Here is a 17,352-nt window from a genome sequence, read left to right on the forward strand (position 1 = left end):
TATTAGCCATTAGCTCTGTTATAAGCAGGACTCTGCTAGGGAGAGAGTCAGCAGACAAGCTGGCTGTGACAAATTGCAAGCTTTATGTCTACTTCACTCATAAGGTTTACATTGTGTGTGTGACTGTGGCATTACTCTTTGTGCCGCTGTGATTCCGAATAAAACTACCATGAGACACACGAGTGATAGTATGACCAGAAAATATCTTAAAATGAAACTGACGGCGAAAAACCGACCAGTTTCCACAGGTAACCAATCGGTGCAGCCCAACTATTAATGTGATTCGCAATTTTTTATTATGTTCTGCCGTTAACTGTTGGCCAGTGCTCAAATGCTATCTGGCTAGAATGTGCGGATGGAAAATGACGTGCAGTCAGTTAAGGCTAGATTGTTATATGGCTGACAGACACGCCACTTCGTAGGTCTTTCTAAATCGCAAAGAAGACACTATCCACATGCTATCTTTAACGTCATCCAAACACACATACGTATGTACCTGATTGCAGCAAAAAGCATGCAACAGCATTGATTCAGCACTTGGTTTTATGTGCCAATTGGGCACGATGATGGGGGTCCTTGTCAAATGCTGATATTGGCCATGATAATATAGCTGCCATTTACGGTCCTTTAGCTATTGGCCAGGTTAGTATAGCGGTCACTTCCAGAAAATAAGCCATTGGCCGTGTTAATACCACAGTCATTTCCAGACCTTTAGCTCCTGGCAATGCTAACATATTGGTCACTTCCAGACCTTTAGCTATTAACCATGCTAACATATCTGTCACTTCCAGACCTTTAGCTATTGGCCATGTTAAGATATTGGTCACTTCCAGACCTTTAGCTATTAGCCATGCTAACATATCTGTCACTTCCAGACCTTTAGCTATTGGCCATGTTAAGATATTGGTCACTTCCAGACCTTTAGCTATTAGCCATGCTAACATATCTGTCACTTCCAGACCTTTAGCTATTGGCCATGTTAAGATATTGGTCACTTTCAGGCCTTAAGCTAGTGGCCATTTTAATATATCTGTCATTTTGAAGACCTTTAGCTATTGGTCATGTTAAGATATTGGTCACTTTCAGGCCTTAAGCTAGTGGCCATTTTAATATATCTGTCATTTTGAAGACATTTAGCTATTAGCTATGCTAATATATTGGTCACTTCCAGACCTTTAGCTTTTAGCCATGCTAACATATTGGTCACTTCCAGACCTTTAGCTTTTAGCCATGCTAACATATTGGTCACTTCCAGACCTTAAGCTATTGGCCATGTAAATGTTGGTCACTTCCAGGCCTTAAACTAGTGGCCATGTCAGAATATTGGTAATTTCCAGACCTTTAGTTTTGCATCCCTGTGAAAATCCCTCAAAATAGCCAACAAATGTAATTCAGGATTAAACGGCTGAATGTGTGTCATTGCTGCAGCACAGGATGGTTAGCCGGCTCCAGCCTTTGTGACGTTGGCTCTTCTGGTAATTGTCATCCTCTATGTGACTGAAGTGCTTTCTGTTTGCTGACCCAGGGCAACATAACAGCAGGCCCTTCCTAATATGATTGGATGGGCACAAGCAATCCAGCTTTTTTCACAAAGGCAGATAAACTGATACCTATCTATGAACCCTGTTAATACTATAAAATGCATGTTCCATTTTACCCGGGTGATGATTTACACTTTGTGAGTTCTGGTTTCTGATATGGAGTGCTTGAAACAACAAAGAATGTCCCCTTCAGACTTTTACAGTTAACCACCAGATAAACATCACCTGATAAACTGTTGTATCCGAGATTCTTAGGAAGCCCAGGAGGCTCTGATCAGCAGCCCCCAAACAGAGGTGTAGATGGCTCACAATCACTGCCTTTCATTGAATTATAGCTTTATTACAATGGCCATTCATTGCTTTTGATTCCAGTTCTGTCACATCAAACTAAGGGCTTGGCATTAAAAACACCTTGGACTCATCATACAGTTTTGGGATAACATAAATCCATAATACACCAACAAAATGTCAATGACAAGCATTTAATTAACTGGCAAGAGAGTAGAGGAAATACAAATATTATGCTCCAAAGAGTGGGATCATTTCTACCAAATACAGTATGAGTCACTATGTGGACATTTTGACATTCATTTTACACAAGTCAAACAAAGCTCAATCTCTGTCTCTGCACACAGGTTCTAAGCCTGTTCTTAATGCTCAAGCCTATTATTAATCAAAAGTGGGCGAGACCACCTACACGGACGAAAGCAAGCGGTGCAAAAGCATGACAAAGCCCTACAAGCTTTGTTCTCCCTTTTGAGCAGATTAGATAATCGTCCTGAGAGTGTGAACGCAATAATACAGAAAATACTATCCCATGTTTGGACACTTCCTTCCTTTTCTGTCTTGATATTTCGGTGTCATCATTAAGGAACGGCCCTTTTCGATCAACATCCACACAAAATCAACCCACACGGACTACACTTGTGATTGAACTGCATGGCTGTTACTTGACCTAATCGAATTTTGGCCATCTGATGGGGCCCGATGAGGAGAATACCGCCTCATAATCAGATGACAGACGGCAGGAGGCAGATTCCGGCAGCGAGTATCCATTTCATTACCAAATCTCTGTTGCCCTGGCAGAATATTGAGCGGTGGAAGCGATGCAGAGGTGGAGGCAGAGTGGACTCACGGGAGGCTGGGTGTAAAGAAGCAAATGAGGGGAGAGGGAAGAGAATAAGAGCAAGCTGAAGAAAATAGCGAATAGAGAAGAAATAGAAACGGGGCTCCCTTTGGTTGGTAGAATGCTGTATTGATTGTGGGGAACTTCCAGGGCCCTCTAGATCCTGACAAAGAAATGTAAATGTATTTATAGCCTCAAATGATTCATCGTAAATTCTAAATGCCAAACGTCATCGTCCAAACACCATTGCAATTTGGTCTCAATCAGGAAAAGTAGGAATTAGGGAATTTGTTTCTCACCTTATACTAATTCCCTATCCCATACAGGTGATAGAAGGTTAGAATCGGCCGACGATACCAATCCGGAGATTGGCTTTGTGCATCCCTAACAGAAGGTAAGGCCTGTGTCCCATCCCATCAGAACCATGGGGAGTTATAGGTTAAAACATGTCAGGGTCCCTGGAGTGACATTAAAATGATCCAATCATCTTTTAAGCATGGAAGTTAATTCTAGATATTGTTAATAGTATTTCAATAAATAATCTTAATTTAAGGTCAGCCTGCTAGCTTTCCCAGAGCCTTCATTCGTACCACATGGTCAGTGAATGGAGTGGTTGCCTTGGACCGTTTGTTTATACGTGACGAAAGCCCGGTGGACCTTGAGTTGTGATTATTTGTCAAAGTATTATGCCGCTTTTGACAAAAGTGAAGACATTTTTGCTAGCTGGCTGATAACACTTTTTTGGTAACAAGGTACAAGCCTCTGTTCAGGGACGAGTTAACTCCAATACCTATGTTGCATTATGGTACATCCAATCACCTAGCTTAAAATGTTTCTGCATAAGCCACTCAAAGTCTTAGTATTCTTTGATCAAAGTGCTTGTCAATTTGTCTAACAGCGTCTGGGGACCCCTTACCGCCTTCAAATGTGCCTTTTTGCAAGCTGTATTAACATTTTTGCCTTCAGATATGGTTGGACAAGGTGACTACATTTCTACTTTGACTCTAAAAGTAGAAATGTACTTAAAGTCGGCGGTTAATTTATTCCGGTAAGCCTACATTTCGTTTTAAGGATGTTTTTCCTTTGAGAAAATTAACATCCCAATCAATATAACAGCTAAGGTGAATTAAGAATGCAGCTTTCTAACCAAGCTAGCTAGCGAGCTAGCGTTAGCTGCTGGCCCCCCAGGCCATGCTCCTTGCAAGCACCACCCTCTTGTCCACATATAGTCACTTCTGGCTCCAAAAAATCAAGATTGTAACGGCCAAAGTGCAAACTGAAAGGTGACGTCATGGTGGCTACGTCCACCTCTATTATACAGTCTATGTTTAGAAACAAAGTCAATATCATTTAAACTGATAACAAAAACCTGTACGGACACATTTGTACAGGAACAGTTCTGCGTATGTCTCAGACATACTTCATAGAAGATAGACAGAGGATAAAAGGTCTTAGTCCAATGGTTAAAATCTGTCAATGGTTTTCAGTACAAAGGTGATTTAAACCAGCTTTAAGAAAGAAGATATCACTACAGCAATATCATAGAAATGATTAACCTCCTGTTTTATTATGTAAGAGGTTAATCAATATGTCACTGCAAACATGTCCCCCACTTCTTTTGTACTTCTCGCAGTCTCTGCACTGTAAATGATCTCACTGAGAATCACCACGAGGATAATCCATAAAAGCAAAAGAGGCATGACTGTCATGGGTGGATGAGCGGATCTAGACGAGACGGTGGAGGAGGTGGGCGTCAGAGGAATAAGAAGAAGAAGAAGAAGAGGAGGAGTGGGTTTGAAGGGCAAGGAGAGGTTGAAGGGAACAAAATGAAAGGAGGGGCAGATGTGAGATGCTGCTGGTCTTTCTGGAGAAAAAAACACACACACCAAAGCTTGGACGTTATGTGTGGATGATGAAGAGAGGAGGGAAATTGAGGAAGAGGAGCGAGCGCATGCGCGGAAGTGCCGTGCCTTGGCAGGGTGATGGATTGCCTGTTCTGTGCCACGCATTTTCTAATCAACCCACAGCCACATCCTGGGGGTGGAGATAGAGAGCGAGAGAGAGAGACAGAGAGAGACAAAGAAAAGCTGTCTGACAAAGGAAGACAAAGGAAGGAGAGAATAATAGAGAGAAATAGATAAAGGGAATGCAGTCCGTAGGAGCAGGGTGGAGTGGCTGGAGGGTTTGTGGTAGGAGCTGCTGCTGCTGCTAAACACACTCACACACAGCATTACACAACACAACACATCGCAAATAACACCGCCCCGTAAACCACGCAGAGCCAAAGGAACCAACCAACGCAACATAACACACTGTATCGCAGCATCACAGCACCACACATCACAGGGCTGTGCACACTATTCAATACAGCAGAATGTAACAAAACCCTGCACGACACAATGAATTTTGAGGGCAAAACCACTAAGCATATGATTATATAAGAGTTAAACATTTTTAAATATTGGCTGATATTCTCTTAATATAACCAAACATGTTTAATGAGGCTCTCTTAAGTATTACTTCTTGTACACTTTATATTTTTAATTAGAATTTTTTCTTGTTGTTATTTACTTATTCTACATTAGTTGAATTTTTCTCTTATTGCTTTTCTATTTTGCACTGGCGTCAGTATTACTTATTTTACACTTAATAATTACCACTATTGTTCATATATGGTTGTATTTTTATTCTATTGTTTTTGTTTGGTAATTCTTCTGTTGTAATCTTTGATCAAACTCTGGCACAAGAATTTCCTTCAGGGTTATTAAAGTTCTATCTTATTTTAACTTAAAGGGAGAATTCTCCACCTTTTGTGTAGACGTCCAATCAGTGTGGATGATATGCAATAGTTCATCTGTGCGTGCCATTTTAACCGATACAGCTGAGTTCTCAGCTGCAAAATCTGCCATTCTTCCTGCATCCACCGCCATCCTTTGGTGACAGTGATGAAATATTTACTTACATTAAAGTGGCCCTATTATGTTTTTCCACTTTTTCCCCTCTTCTTTAGTGTGTTATATATATTTTTGTACATGTAAAAGGTCCGTAGAGTGTAAAACCTGAAGTCCACGCCTAAAAGGAGTTACCCTCCTCCTCATAATCACTGCTCCTGAGTTGCCTGAAACGGCTCCATTGAATTCTCTCCTTCACTTCCGTAACTTTATGAGGTCATGATGTAACGGAAGTGACATAAAACTCCTTCCGGCTAGTTTGGCCCTCAAACAACAAAAAAGAGAGACGGAGCTGGAGCTGCGGAGGAAGAGTTTTTTGAAATGTGAAACGTTGACCAATCACAACAAAACGGACAATGATATGCTCCAGGGTTTCCTCCGGGTGAAGCGCTTACTCTTTTGAACTGCTTGCAGGATACGGAATAAAAACATACATCTACATCTTGTGTGCTGACATAAAAAGTTACCGCACGGTTAATCTTGGTCCATTTAGAGTCAAATAAACCATAAAGCAGAATATGCTTTAGGGCGGGGCTACACAGTGAAGCAGGTCACTGCTGCTCCCAGAGCCGTATCAGGCGTCATGATGTCACTCCCTTGCATTCCAAATATGGTAACTTCTCTTCATTGGTTGCGAAAAACATGGCGACGCCGAAATTGCCGACCTCAAGGCTTCCTGAGATCAGTCTACAAACCAATGGTTGACATCACGACGACTAGGTCCACTTCTAATATACAGTATGGCTGAAGTCCTGACATCACTTCCTGTCTAGCCTCTGTTCTACTAGCTTTTGTAACTCAGTTATTATGTGATTTAATTTAACTTAAAAAGGGTATACGACCTAAAATATTAAGATATCAATAACAGATATGATGCAGTTTGGGTTAGTGACATAAAGTTTTTGACATAAAGAATGATAAAAACACAGAATATGTACACCAAATAAAGGCAACCAACAGCTCTCTTTCAGTGTCAGCTGACTATCACATCCTCTTTGTTGATCCTGATGTTACATTTTCTTGGAGGCGAGACCATTGTATTGTATTATGTATACTATAATATCATTGGTTTGGATATTAGAGCCCCCCCCCATCCTGTTTTTCTTGGACATTTGTTGTTCTTTTTCTGGCTTTCCCTCTCCTTCACTCTCTCTCACCGCCCACTGCAGGGGCAGGGCGAGTGTATGTGGAGTGTGTGGGAGAGAGAGAGAGACGAAAGAGAGAAAGACGAAACAGAGAGAGAAAGGAATAGTCAAATTTGTCTCTCCCAGAAACAAATGAACAGAGGGCTAAATATACTCCAACTGACAAATTAACTCTGCAGTGAATTATGGCCTCATGACCAAACTCATCACACTATTTCTCCCCTTCAACCTGTTTAAATAAAGATTTTTCCTCTCCGCGTGTATTCTTAGTCACTGGAACTGAGACAGCGCTTTTGGTTGGTAAGTTATAAAGAGAGTACAGTCATATAACATCTAATTAAAATGTAACAATAGAGGCAGATCATTAAGTGTGAAACTGCAAATCATACACAGATTGGTAGCTTATGTTTTTATATGTGAAAGCATGACAGAGCCAGAAAGCATGTCTGCTCCACATTATGTAAGACTTTAGACTGTACAAATCCTACAAGCCAGTGTTATGAAGGGCTCAGTTACCCTCCCCCACCACCAAACCCAGCCTCCACTCCTTCCTTTTCTCTCATTATTCGCTTTCTGCTTACAATCGGTTCCATTCAGTTCTTTTTCGTATATTCACCAATGACACTTAAGGATTTAACTGAAGTGCATCTATTTATATTCATAGGGTAAATCTAAACTAGTTCCAGACATCTGAATCACACACATACTTTCTACCTATATATGAAATATGGTGATGGAAAAATTGCGATGTGTGAATGAGATTGATGTAGCTATACCGTGAGATTTGTCTCTAGATATATATTAAAAAAAAAATTCGACTAGATCCCACATGACCCATAATGCAACACCTTGCCTGGTAAATGTCCATGTTTTTCAAACTCCAAACCTCCAGCTGGTAACAAAGACGTTCTGCCTGAAATGTCTCTAGATTCCAAGCTGAGATAAGCTACCCCTGATGACATCATTATTATTTATTATTATTATTCAGACTTTAGAAACTTCCCTCCAGAGACACAGAAGACCCTATACAACTGTTTTCACAGGCTCCTTGTGACTAGAAGGCTCAACTTAACTGCATGCGTGGAATACATAAATGTGCCGATGAATCGTCATATTGCTTGATTCGTTGAATTTTTTTTTATCATTGAACTGCTGCTTACAAACTACCGCAGCTTCCATGTCAATTGGAAATGAAATTGGCAGGAAAGATGGTTCACTTGCTAGTGATTTGTTGAGGTGAAACAAAGCAAGATAACTCTCATAAGCTCTCATGAATGGCATGTGTGATGTCAGTTCATCAGCAGCCCGTCGCTTTGGCTCTGTGCTGCCGTCCACGTACCGCCAATCTGTTATGACCACGCGGATTTGTCCTGACTTTTTGGGACTTGTGAGCACCATGTGGCAACCTCCAGTTTTGTCGAGTGAAGCCAATGCGGAAGTGCCTTAAACTTGCATCATCTCTACTGACCAGCAGGGGGCGACTAGAAGTCTGATTGTATAGAAGGCTTCTTCTACTACTCTACTTCTCTCTTGATTTATTCCCTCAGTAAACATCTTACACATGAGTTTATGGTCTCAATCTCTAGTTTCAAGTCTTCTTCAATACAGCATGATGTTCATTTAGTATATTATGGTCCATTTAGAAATCACCAAACTCGAGGCTTCATAATGGCAGTCCACAAACCAATGGGTCAAGTCACGATTTGCTAATTAGCACTAAACACAAGGTATTTGGTTGTTAAGTTGAATAGAAAAATGGAAATATTATAATTCATGTTTTGATTGTTAACATTCTGGTTCAGTCTGTAGCATCCTAGTTCGCCGCTTTGTGGTATTAGGCAATGCATTTCATACACAAACTAGTTGTTTTTGTGTGTTTTGTATAAAATAGGCATAGGATTTCAAACAGGAATACGTCCCAAAATGCAACAGTGTTCCTATAAGGGCATGCCCATATATAATAATCAAACGGCATAATATAAACCTTGTGTCTTGGCACTCTAGCAGATTCACTGTGTCACCAAGTGTGTGTGTGTGTGTGTGTGGCTGCTATGCCGTGATGGAATATGTATCCTGCAGTCCTGTCTGCTCCTAAATAGCCCTGCTGTCTAGAACACAGTTAGGCGAAGGAAAAGAAAGGAAAAAAAGAGCAAGAAAGCTCAAGAATGGGGAAACGATCAGACAGAGAGAATGCACCTGTAGCGCTCGCCGGCTCTATTTGAATATCAAAGCAGGCCAGTTCACGTGACCCTGTTAGCGAACAGGCCCGACCGTGGCGGTGGAGATGAACGCAAACGAGAAAGGTTTACAACCCTTTACCTTTGTTCTCTGCTCTCATCATCAAGCACTGCTCGCTGCAATTCAAAAGGCAGTCAACTAGAGATGCAAACAGTTGACAGAGAAGCAAACGCACCACCAACATCATGGCTCCCTGAAGGTCACGATCAGGGTTTTGTGCTTATGAAGGGACAACCCGTCTGCTCATTGGGATAGGGGTTTCTGAGTGATACCAATGATGGCCGGCTGCTGAGATCCTACAAGTTACTGGCTCTCTCATAGAGCATCATCCAGTATGTAAATATGCACCAAATGTCCAGTTTTTTGCACTTATTCCGAAACACACAATATTCCTTATAGGCCATTTACATGGCTAAAGAAAAGGATTATTCCACTGATATTCCCGTTAACATGCAGCCGAACCCCATGTCGCAGCATCCTCATCACCGGGGCCAATGAATCCAATGTCGACACCATTCTCGGTTGTGTTTGACAGGTCGATGCCCTAACATGTCGTTAATCATATCAAAATATGGTAAAGTAAAACGGCCGGAACCACTTGAGCCACTTCTTTTCGTCAACAAATTTGTCAAAATTTTCTTTCCTTTCCTTCCTTGTGAGACCAACCTCCCTCTTTCATTCCTTCAACCACCTTTTTGAAAAGGTCTGATATTTTTCTCATAACCTGTTAATATCCAAGTCCTTTGAAATGATTAAAAATGGGTTGGTTTCTCCTGAAGACCAGAAATGTGCGTGTTTCTTTTGGTCATGGATCTCTAATTCAGTTTTGAAAACTATTGGCTAGTTAGTTTGTGTTCAGAGCACAGAGCTGGTCGTAAACAGGAAAGAGGCTGTGTCGAAAAGTGCCGTAAAAAAACCCTACTGAGACGCATATTCTGAATGAGCTGGAAATATGTCCAAAGAATGCTCCTAAAACCTGAATAATATTGACATATCCCACGTCTTAATCTGAAAAAGCTCCATTCAGATAAGGACTCATTCAGATTATCCAAACGGATAACTCCAATCACATCTACATCAAACTACTAGCACCTATACAGACCTTAATGGAGTCTTCCTACCCTCAATTAACTCATTATCTATTATATAGTTGCACTCAATTACGACAAGAGCTTCCAGCCACCCAGCGGAGCTCCTAGTGGGAGAAGCAGGGCTGCAACTAAAGATTATTTTCAATGTTGATTAATCGATTAGTTTCTTTGTCTATAAAATGTCAGAACCTGGTGAAAAATGTCGAAAAGCCAAATATGATATAATAACAACTGCGCTGTTTAGGTATTAGTGTGGATGTAGCCTCAGAAAAACCTAACCACCCTAAAAGAGAATTGGCTTCAGCTTGAAATGAGTTTAAACTAGAGCTGGAAGAACCACTTCAGAACAGTTTACCAGCAGCTCAAACTCTTTTCATTGTTATTTTAAATCAGCCCTCCCTTGTTATTGCGGGCTCACCTCCTCTCAGTTTGACCCCTCGGGCTTCGTGAGAGCCTGACAGGTGGGCTGCTGACGAGTTACCTCATTCCTCTGTCACACACAAACACACAAAATCTCTGGTCTCAGGCTGTGGTTTTGGAGACCACAATATCTTTTGTACATGATCAGGGTGTGCTTATTGTAGTTTTGGAATCAAATTCGTCCCAAACCAGTTATTTTATGCTGGTCAATGGTGGACTTCTCTTTTAACCAAACTGCATCATATATCTCTTTCCTTTAGTTTACTCTGTTGCAAGATGTTTCTAGAAACAGCTGTATCACAATTCAAAAGATCTAATCAGCAAAATACTGTTTGCTCTCATTTCTAGTTCCTTTGAAGTATAGTGAGTCCTTACTCCTACTAGATACTGTGACTATTATTGATGCTAGTACTTCTACTGCTGCAAACAATACTACTAGTACTACTGTTGTTTTCATAAATGGCGCTAATGCTACTGACACTGCTGCAAGTGACACTATTACTGGTAAAACTAGGGATAATCCTCTACTATACTGTAACCAGGGCTAATGCTACAGGCTTATAGCAAAAACGTCTGCTACTGCAACAGCTACTGCTACAACTACAGAGAGTATTAGTGAACTACTGTTACTGCAAGGACAAGTCGTAATTCAGCTGCTTTCTTCTACCATCCCTGATAGCACTGCTTAAAGTGGTACTCCTACTATCAGGCTTCTAAAACAATCATTTATGGGAATATGAGGGCTTTAAAGGTACCATGTGTTGTTTAAAAAAAAGGGGGTTTTACAAGCACGTTCCTGCTTTCTGTTGTTGAAATACTCCAACAAACATGGCAACTCACTTATGGATGTAAAAATGAAGTTTTTTAATAAAAAATAAATGCATTCAACGTGTTTGTTAGATCTAGAACTGGACAATATGGCCAAAAATGTTATCAATGATGATGTCAATCACAATAATGCTCAACTAACAGTTTTAAGAGAATTTTCCCTCAAACAGAACCCAAGAAGCCTTCAGGTTAATGACGGTTTATAGTAAACAAATATTTTATTATCAGAATGGGGTCTGGGGTCGTTGATTACATATTTACAGTATATACGGCGCATCTTGTTGGCCATCTCACTGCTGCAGCTTCTTTTTGCAGAACGTTAACACCCACGGCACGCTCTCACATCGGATACTTCCACCGGCCGAGCCTGCTAACTTGTGGTTTAGCACCTTGCTAACTTGTGGTTTGGCTACGTGCTAACTTGAATGGGGATAAACTTCCTGAGCGGTATTGGACCAAATTGCTCGAATTCTGATGGTGAAACGAGTTATTTGGCTCAGAACAATTTATTCACCGTTTTACAGCAGCTACAGTAGTGATAGTGTACGCTAGTGTTGTCTAGATTCAAACAGAACTTTATCAAAACATAAATCACAGAAGATTTTATCGGATTATTTAGACCTCAATAACACAAAATATGTTTTAGTGAGAAACATTCACTGTCAATATAATTCTTTTGACAATGGGTACCTTTAAAGTTAGCCCGGCAGTTTGATGCTCAAACCGTAGTGTAACGGAGGCACAAGAAGAGAATATTCAAGTCAGCCAACATACTCAGTCATTTAAGTTATATAGCAACATCTATCTAAAGTTTACTAACAGATAGCATTAGCCACCATAAGCTAATGGTCATACCAGACCAAGTGAGGCTGTAGCAACCAAACTCCTGAGGGTATTGAACTGAACCAAGTTGTGTTTTATTGTGACTCAATACTACTTTACATTCGTACGAAATATTGTGTTATTACCTATTTCTTTCAGGCTCTTTAACTATTAGCTTTTTTCAAATTTCAGGCACATGTAAATGTGGCAACTTGAATGCTTAACATTTCTGAGTAAGATTCTAAGTCATTGTAATTTGATCCAAACTTGTCAGAATAAATCACTTTAGGTTAACAGCCGTCTTCTCGACATGCAATCCCCATAGATCCTCTCTACATTAAATATGAATTAATAACCTGGCTGCATCACGATCCACTAATGCAGAGGTGGACGGCACCGACCGTACCATCTGGTTTTACATATTTTCAGCCTCACATATCTGCATCGGCCCGACTCTTATTGCAACATCTCCAAGTATGTTCAGGGCCCATATGCCTAACACTGTCATCTCCCACCCAGCAAGCTACAAATATGAGTCATTACTCAGCAAAACTACACTATTGTTGGATCATGAATAACATCAAAGTTCTGATGCTCCCTTTCTAGTGAGACATTTTGAACTCATTTCCCCTCAACCATCCCACCAAATCCTCTCCTCCTGAAACGGAACCATCTAGAAGCAGGGGGATGTTGCACGGAACTGTTAATGCGCCAGAGAGGCTTGATTTGGGGTCCAGATGATTCAAACATGGCCTCTGTCTCCTCTCATTATTTCCTGCTCTGTCTGTGCGGATTGCAGCGGATTGCGTTTTCCCAGGGCCACGCTGTGTGTGGATGGATGCACGCGTTTTTCTTCTTCTTCTTCTGCGCTCTATTATGGCACGATGGTGTAGTAACCTGATCGGATTTGGCCATTAACAGGGAAAATGGAAAAAAAAATCGACATCCATCGCAAAATCAATAATTTCCTACTCGTTTTTAACATTTACATGTCATTGTTTTGGCGACGTAAACAGGCTACTGTGCCCATCGTGCAGGATGGGTTTGTACACGGGGGATTCCACTGCACAGACAACACACACTACATACGGGGAAGACATCAGCACGCGCGCATACACGCCCTCCTTACGCACATCTCCCTGTCATACACACAGCAGCAGTGATGGAGAGGTAAATAATCAAACAAAACGCTCAATAATAAGAACAAAATCCGCAAGGAAACTACAATTAAAGCCCCGTTGATTGCTTCACTTCCAACAGTTTGACATCACTTGCCAATTTACCTCATAAAGATTCACGTCAGCGGGATTTAGGCGATTAAAGTCAACAATCCAGGAATATAAAGGTGATTTTAACATAAATCACAACAGGCCAGCTGGCGCCTCCGGTCCATCTGTCCGTGTGGACGGGGCTGCTGTAAGAAAAGACAGGTGATGGGGGGGAGGGGGGGGGATCAGATAGAAACAGGCCCGTACCCGCTGATGTTTGCCAATGGAGGTCCGGGACCGGCTCGGATCTGTGTGTAATTCCTCCTTCTGGGGTGGGTGGATGTGCGCGTGTGTCGGGGTGCGGGTTCCGTCAGTCCCCGTACGGCCTGGGAAGCGGAGAGACAGAGAGAAGGAGTGGAGAAGGAGGAGGAGGAGAAGAAGAAGAAGAAGAAGAAGAAGCGCAGGGCATCAGCAGCGGCAGCATCGCCTCTCTCCTCCGTTCAACGTTACACCGGAGACTGAGACACGTTCACACCGGCCGGATATAACAGCAGACAGCCCGATGTCACGCCTCTCTCGCTCTCTTTCTCTCTCTCTCTCTCTCTGGCTCGAGAAAGAAAAATACATCACACGAATATAGTGCCGCCTTTACGTGCACCTGGTGAATTTGGGGTTCCATATCTGGTGCCTTCAAGAACTCATAAATGCTCCAATGTATCTTTTTCTTTGGATTGTTCTGCAATGTCTGTTTAAAAAAATAAAATAAAATAAAAGTGACCACTCTAAAATGATCTCTATGCTAATCTATGGCTTTATTATTGGTTTATAAATTGTTCTGTGGCTCTGTGACGCCCAAGTAAAGGGGCTTATAGACCAAATATTGTTCTGGGGGTTGGAATGTCCTTCTGTCTGTCAGTGAGTAGGTACAGTTTTCTGCTGCAGACTAATATCGGAACCCATCAGCTGTCTCTGGGGACAAGGGGCTATATTTTGGGGGTTCCAACCAGGCAGCAACCTCCGGTTCTTCCGAGTGAAGCCAATGCAGAAGTGTCTTAAACTTGCTTTCTCTCTACTGACCATCAGGGGGCGACTGCTCTGGTTGTATAGAAGTCTATGAGAAAATGACTCTACTTCTCTCTTGATTTATTCCCTCAGTAAACATTGTAAACATGAGTTTATGGTCTCAATCTCTAGTTTCAAGTCTTCTTCAATACAGCATGATGTCATTTAGTAAATGATGGTCCATTTATGCATTTATGCAATCGAGCATAAAGCAGGGTATGCTTTAGGACAGGCTTACTGTGATTGACAGATCGCTGCCACTACCAGAGCCGAATTAGGCAACACCACGAGCGTCTTTATGTCACTCGTCTGCATTCCATTTATGGTAACTTCTGTTCATTGGTTGCAAAAACAACATGGCGATGGCTGCAATCCAAACTCCGCAAATTCGCCAAACTCCAGGCTGCATAACATCAGTCCACAAACCAATGGGTGACGTCACGATGACCACGTCCACTTTTTATACAGTCTTCGGTTCCAACATGAGATGGGAGACTGGAGTTAGAGTTGAGAGATTGTGTCACAAGTAGCCAGTTTCAAGCTCAACCAATAAAAAGCTAAATTGTTGTCAGACAATATCTGCTAGGTTCCCAGAATGCATTTTGGTCGATGCGTTCCGCCTCTTTTGTGCTCCACGCAGGATGTTTACCTACATACAACCAAAGCCTGCTAGAAACACAATTGGTTAATACTTCTCAGACTACAAATGGAAACCAAAACACATCTGATACCAAAAACATGTCCCTTTGACTACGGATTCCTTCGTTTATATGCAGATATCTGTTTATAGAGATAGTTCAGACTGAAATGTCTCAACAACTATTGGATGGATTACTGTGACCTCATGGACATTCATGGTCCTCAGAGGATGAATCCAAACATCGTTGATGATCCCCTGACTTTTCCGAAGTTGCACCATGAGACACACATTTAAGTAGATTTTTTGTTTGTAATTTCTAAGCAACTATTAGATGAAACTTTGTAGTCCTACAGATATTCATGGTGCACAGAAGATAAATCCTACTGACTTTGGTGTATGGAGTAAAATGAGTCTCAAAATGGTCACAATTGTGTGTTACACGTTCAGTTCTTAAATATTGCATATAAAGTACAATAGAATCCAGATCATCACCTCTTAATAAACTACTCATGTGTAAATTCAAATTAATGCCACTACATTTATTACTTTGGCGCCATCTGGTGGCAATAGTTTCAGTTTCCCACAAACAAAAACGCATGGCCCCAAGAATAATTCCAAAGACTACAATCTCATAAAAAAACATTTTGAATAATTTTGAAAGGTGTTTTAACATATCATATGAACTGTTGTTAGGTAGGCACCCTGTATATTTGAATGATACAACTTCCAAACAGGGATAATGAAATATATCATTCATAGCTTACCTATAGCCTACAATATAGCTGTTTGGGCAAATCAAAATGGCTAGCAAAATAAATCACAAAACATCAGATGTGCTTCATTTTTTTCACAACAGAGATATTGTTCAATACGCATAAAAGAGAGAATAGCACTGCTAGTAGTTCTTGATTTATTAATCTGACACCTCAAGAACAGACAAATTAGTTAATTAGGCAGTTAGCAACTTTTCTGTAATTAGTAGCATATAAACTGTACCATAGATTCAGAAACATACATTAGATTACTGAAGCTACTAAAAAGTTACATCTATGCAAACTTTTGTGGAGAAGCAGCAGTTATTAACAAGTGGAATAGTGACATTGAAATGTAATTATTTTTCATGAAAGTTTTACTTCGTTCCAAGGTCAAGAATGAACGTATCATCTCAAATTGTAAGTTAACATGGACACAAAGTCCTTAAAGTGCTTTTTAAAAAATGGAGATTGGAAAAGCACACAACATTAAAGAGGGTTCTGGTTCTATTCAGGTGTCCCAGTAAGCCATGACAGTGTGACAGTGTGGCAGATTGAACGATACCAGGACCCTGAAACCGAAGCAGCTAAATGGAATTCAGCCGAATGCATTTGACACTTGTGCTTTTCTTACCTCGACATATTTAAATGTCTTTGTCCATTAACTTAACGGAACTTGAACTTTTTTGTAAGAACGTTTGTTCATAAGATCTGCTATAAAGTTTCATAAGCTGTTACTCTAATAAATCAAATGTTTCAGATCATTTATATATAATGTGATTGTTGTTCCAGATAGGACATAGTTGTTTTTTGACGGATGAATAAATTTAACAGGAGGCTCCTCCCGTCCTAACCAACCAAAGCTCATGACCAAAACATTAGCCATATTTATAAAATCAGACCATAGATAAAAACAACATAAAACTACACTATACAAGTAAAGAAACCGATAAAGGGAAGAAAAGTAATAAAGTGCAGCAGTTTTCAAAGAAATCAACATATGCTCATGAAAAAAAGGGGGATTTACACGTTATTTATTTTGGGTTATAATAACATGACAAAAAAATCTGAATGGGATGGAGCGTGGTAGAATTATGTTATGATACATATTCTGAAACATACACCTTAAATCCACTTTGGATTTGATAGTCTCTCTTTACATATTGACCGCTTCGTGTCCGGAATATAAAACTAATTTGCATTTTCCGTTTTAGCATATTTTAGGATTGTTGAAGGTAACGTTAGGATATAACAATTGAAGGACGCACGTATATACGTAACGACAAAGGACGGCGGTTATGCTACAGTAGGAGTGCCAGCTGCAATAAAACCCGTCGAAGAAGAAGAAGAAAAAAGGCAACATATGATGACGTCGTCATAGAGCGCCGCGGAAGCTAGCCCTCCAGCTAGCAACATTAGCTCAGGTTTCGAGAAGGGTGATAATTAACAACTCCACACCTCATGCTGGTGGATGTATTAACTCGTTAGATGGTCCACCGACCTCCCCGGTGCCGAGGAGTCGTTTGCT

The 17,352-nt window shown here is 40.9% G+C and overlaps 1 protein-coding gene across 2 annotated transcripts in view; it reads right to left on the bottom strand.

Annotated features, from left to right (window-relative positions):
* peli3 (pellino E3 ubiquitin protein ligase family member 3) overlaps nucleotides 1-17,352 on the bottom strand; it is a 29,930-nt gene extending 12,578 nt beyond the window's left edge. Inside the window, exons 1-2 of one of the 2 annotated variants that reach the window (XM_054601126.1) lie at nucleotides 17,283-17,352; nucleotides 13,638-13,756 (exon numbers count right to left, since the gene is read on the bottom strand). The gene's annotated coding sequence lies outside the window, so the exon portion shown is untranslated. Of the gene's footprint in view, nucleotides 1-13,637; nucleotides 13,863-17,282 lie in introns of those variants that run through there. The other variant, XM_054601127.1, reaches the window with a different exon arrangement.

Source organism: Anoplopoma fimbria, chromosome 7 (genome assembly GCF_027596085.1).
Source record: "Anoplopoma fimbria isolate UVic2021 breed Golden Eagle Sablefish chromosome 7, Afim_UVic_2022, whole genome shotgun sequence".
NCBI lineage: Eukaryota > Metazoa > Chordata > Actinopteri > Perciformes > Anoplopomatidae > Anoplopoma > Anoplopoma fimbria.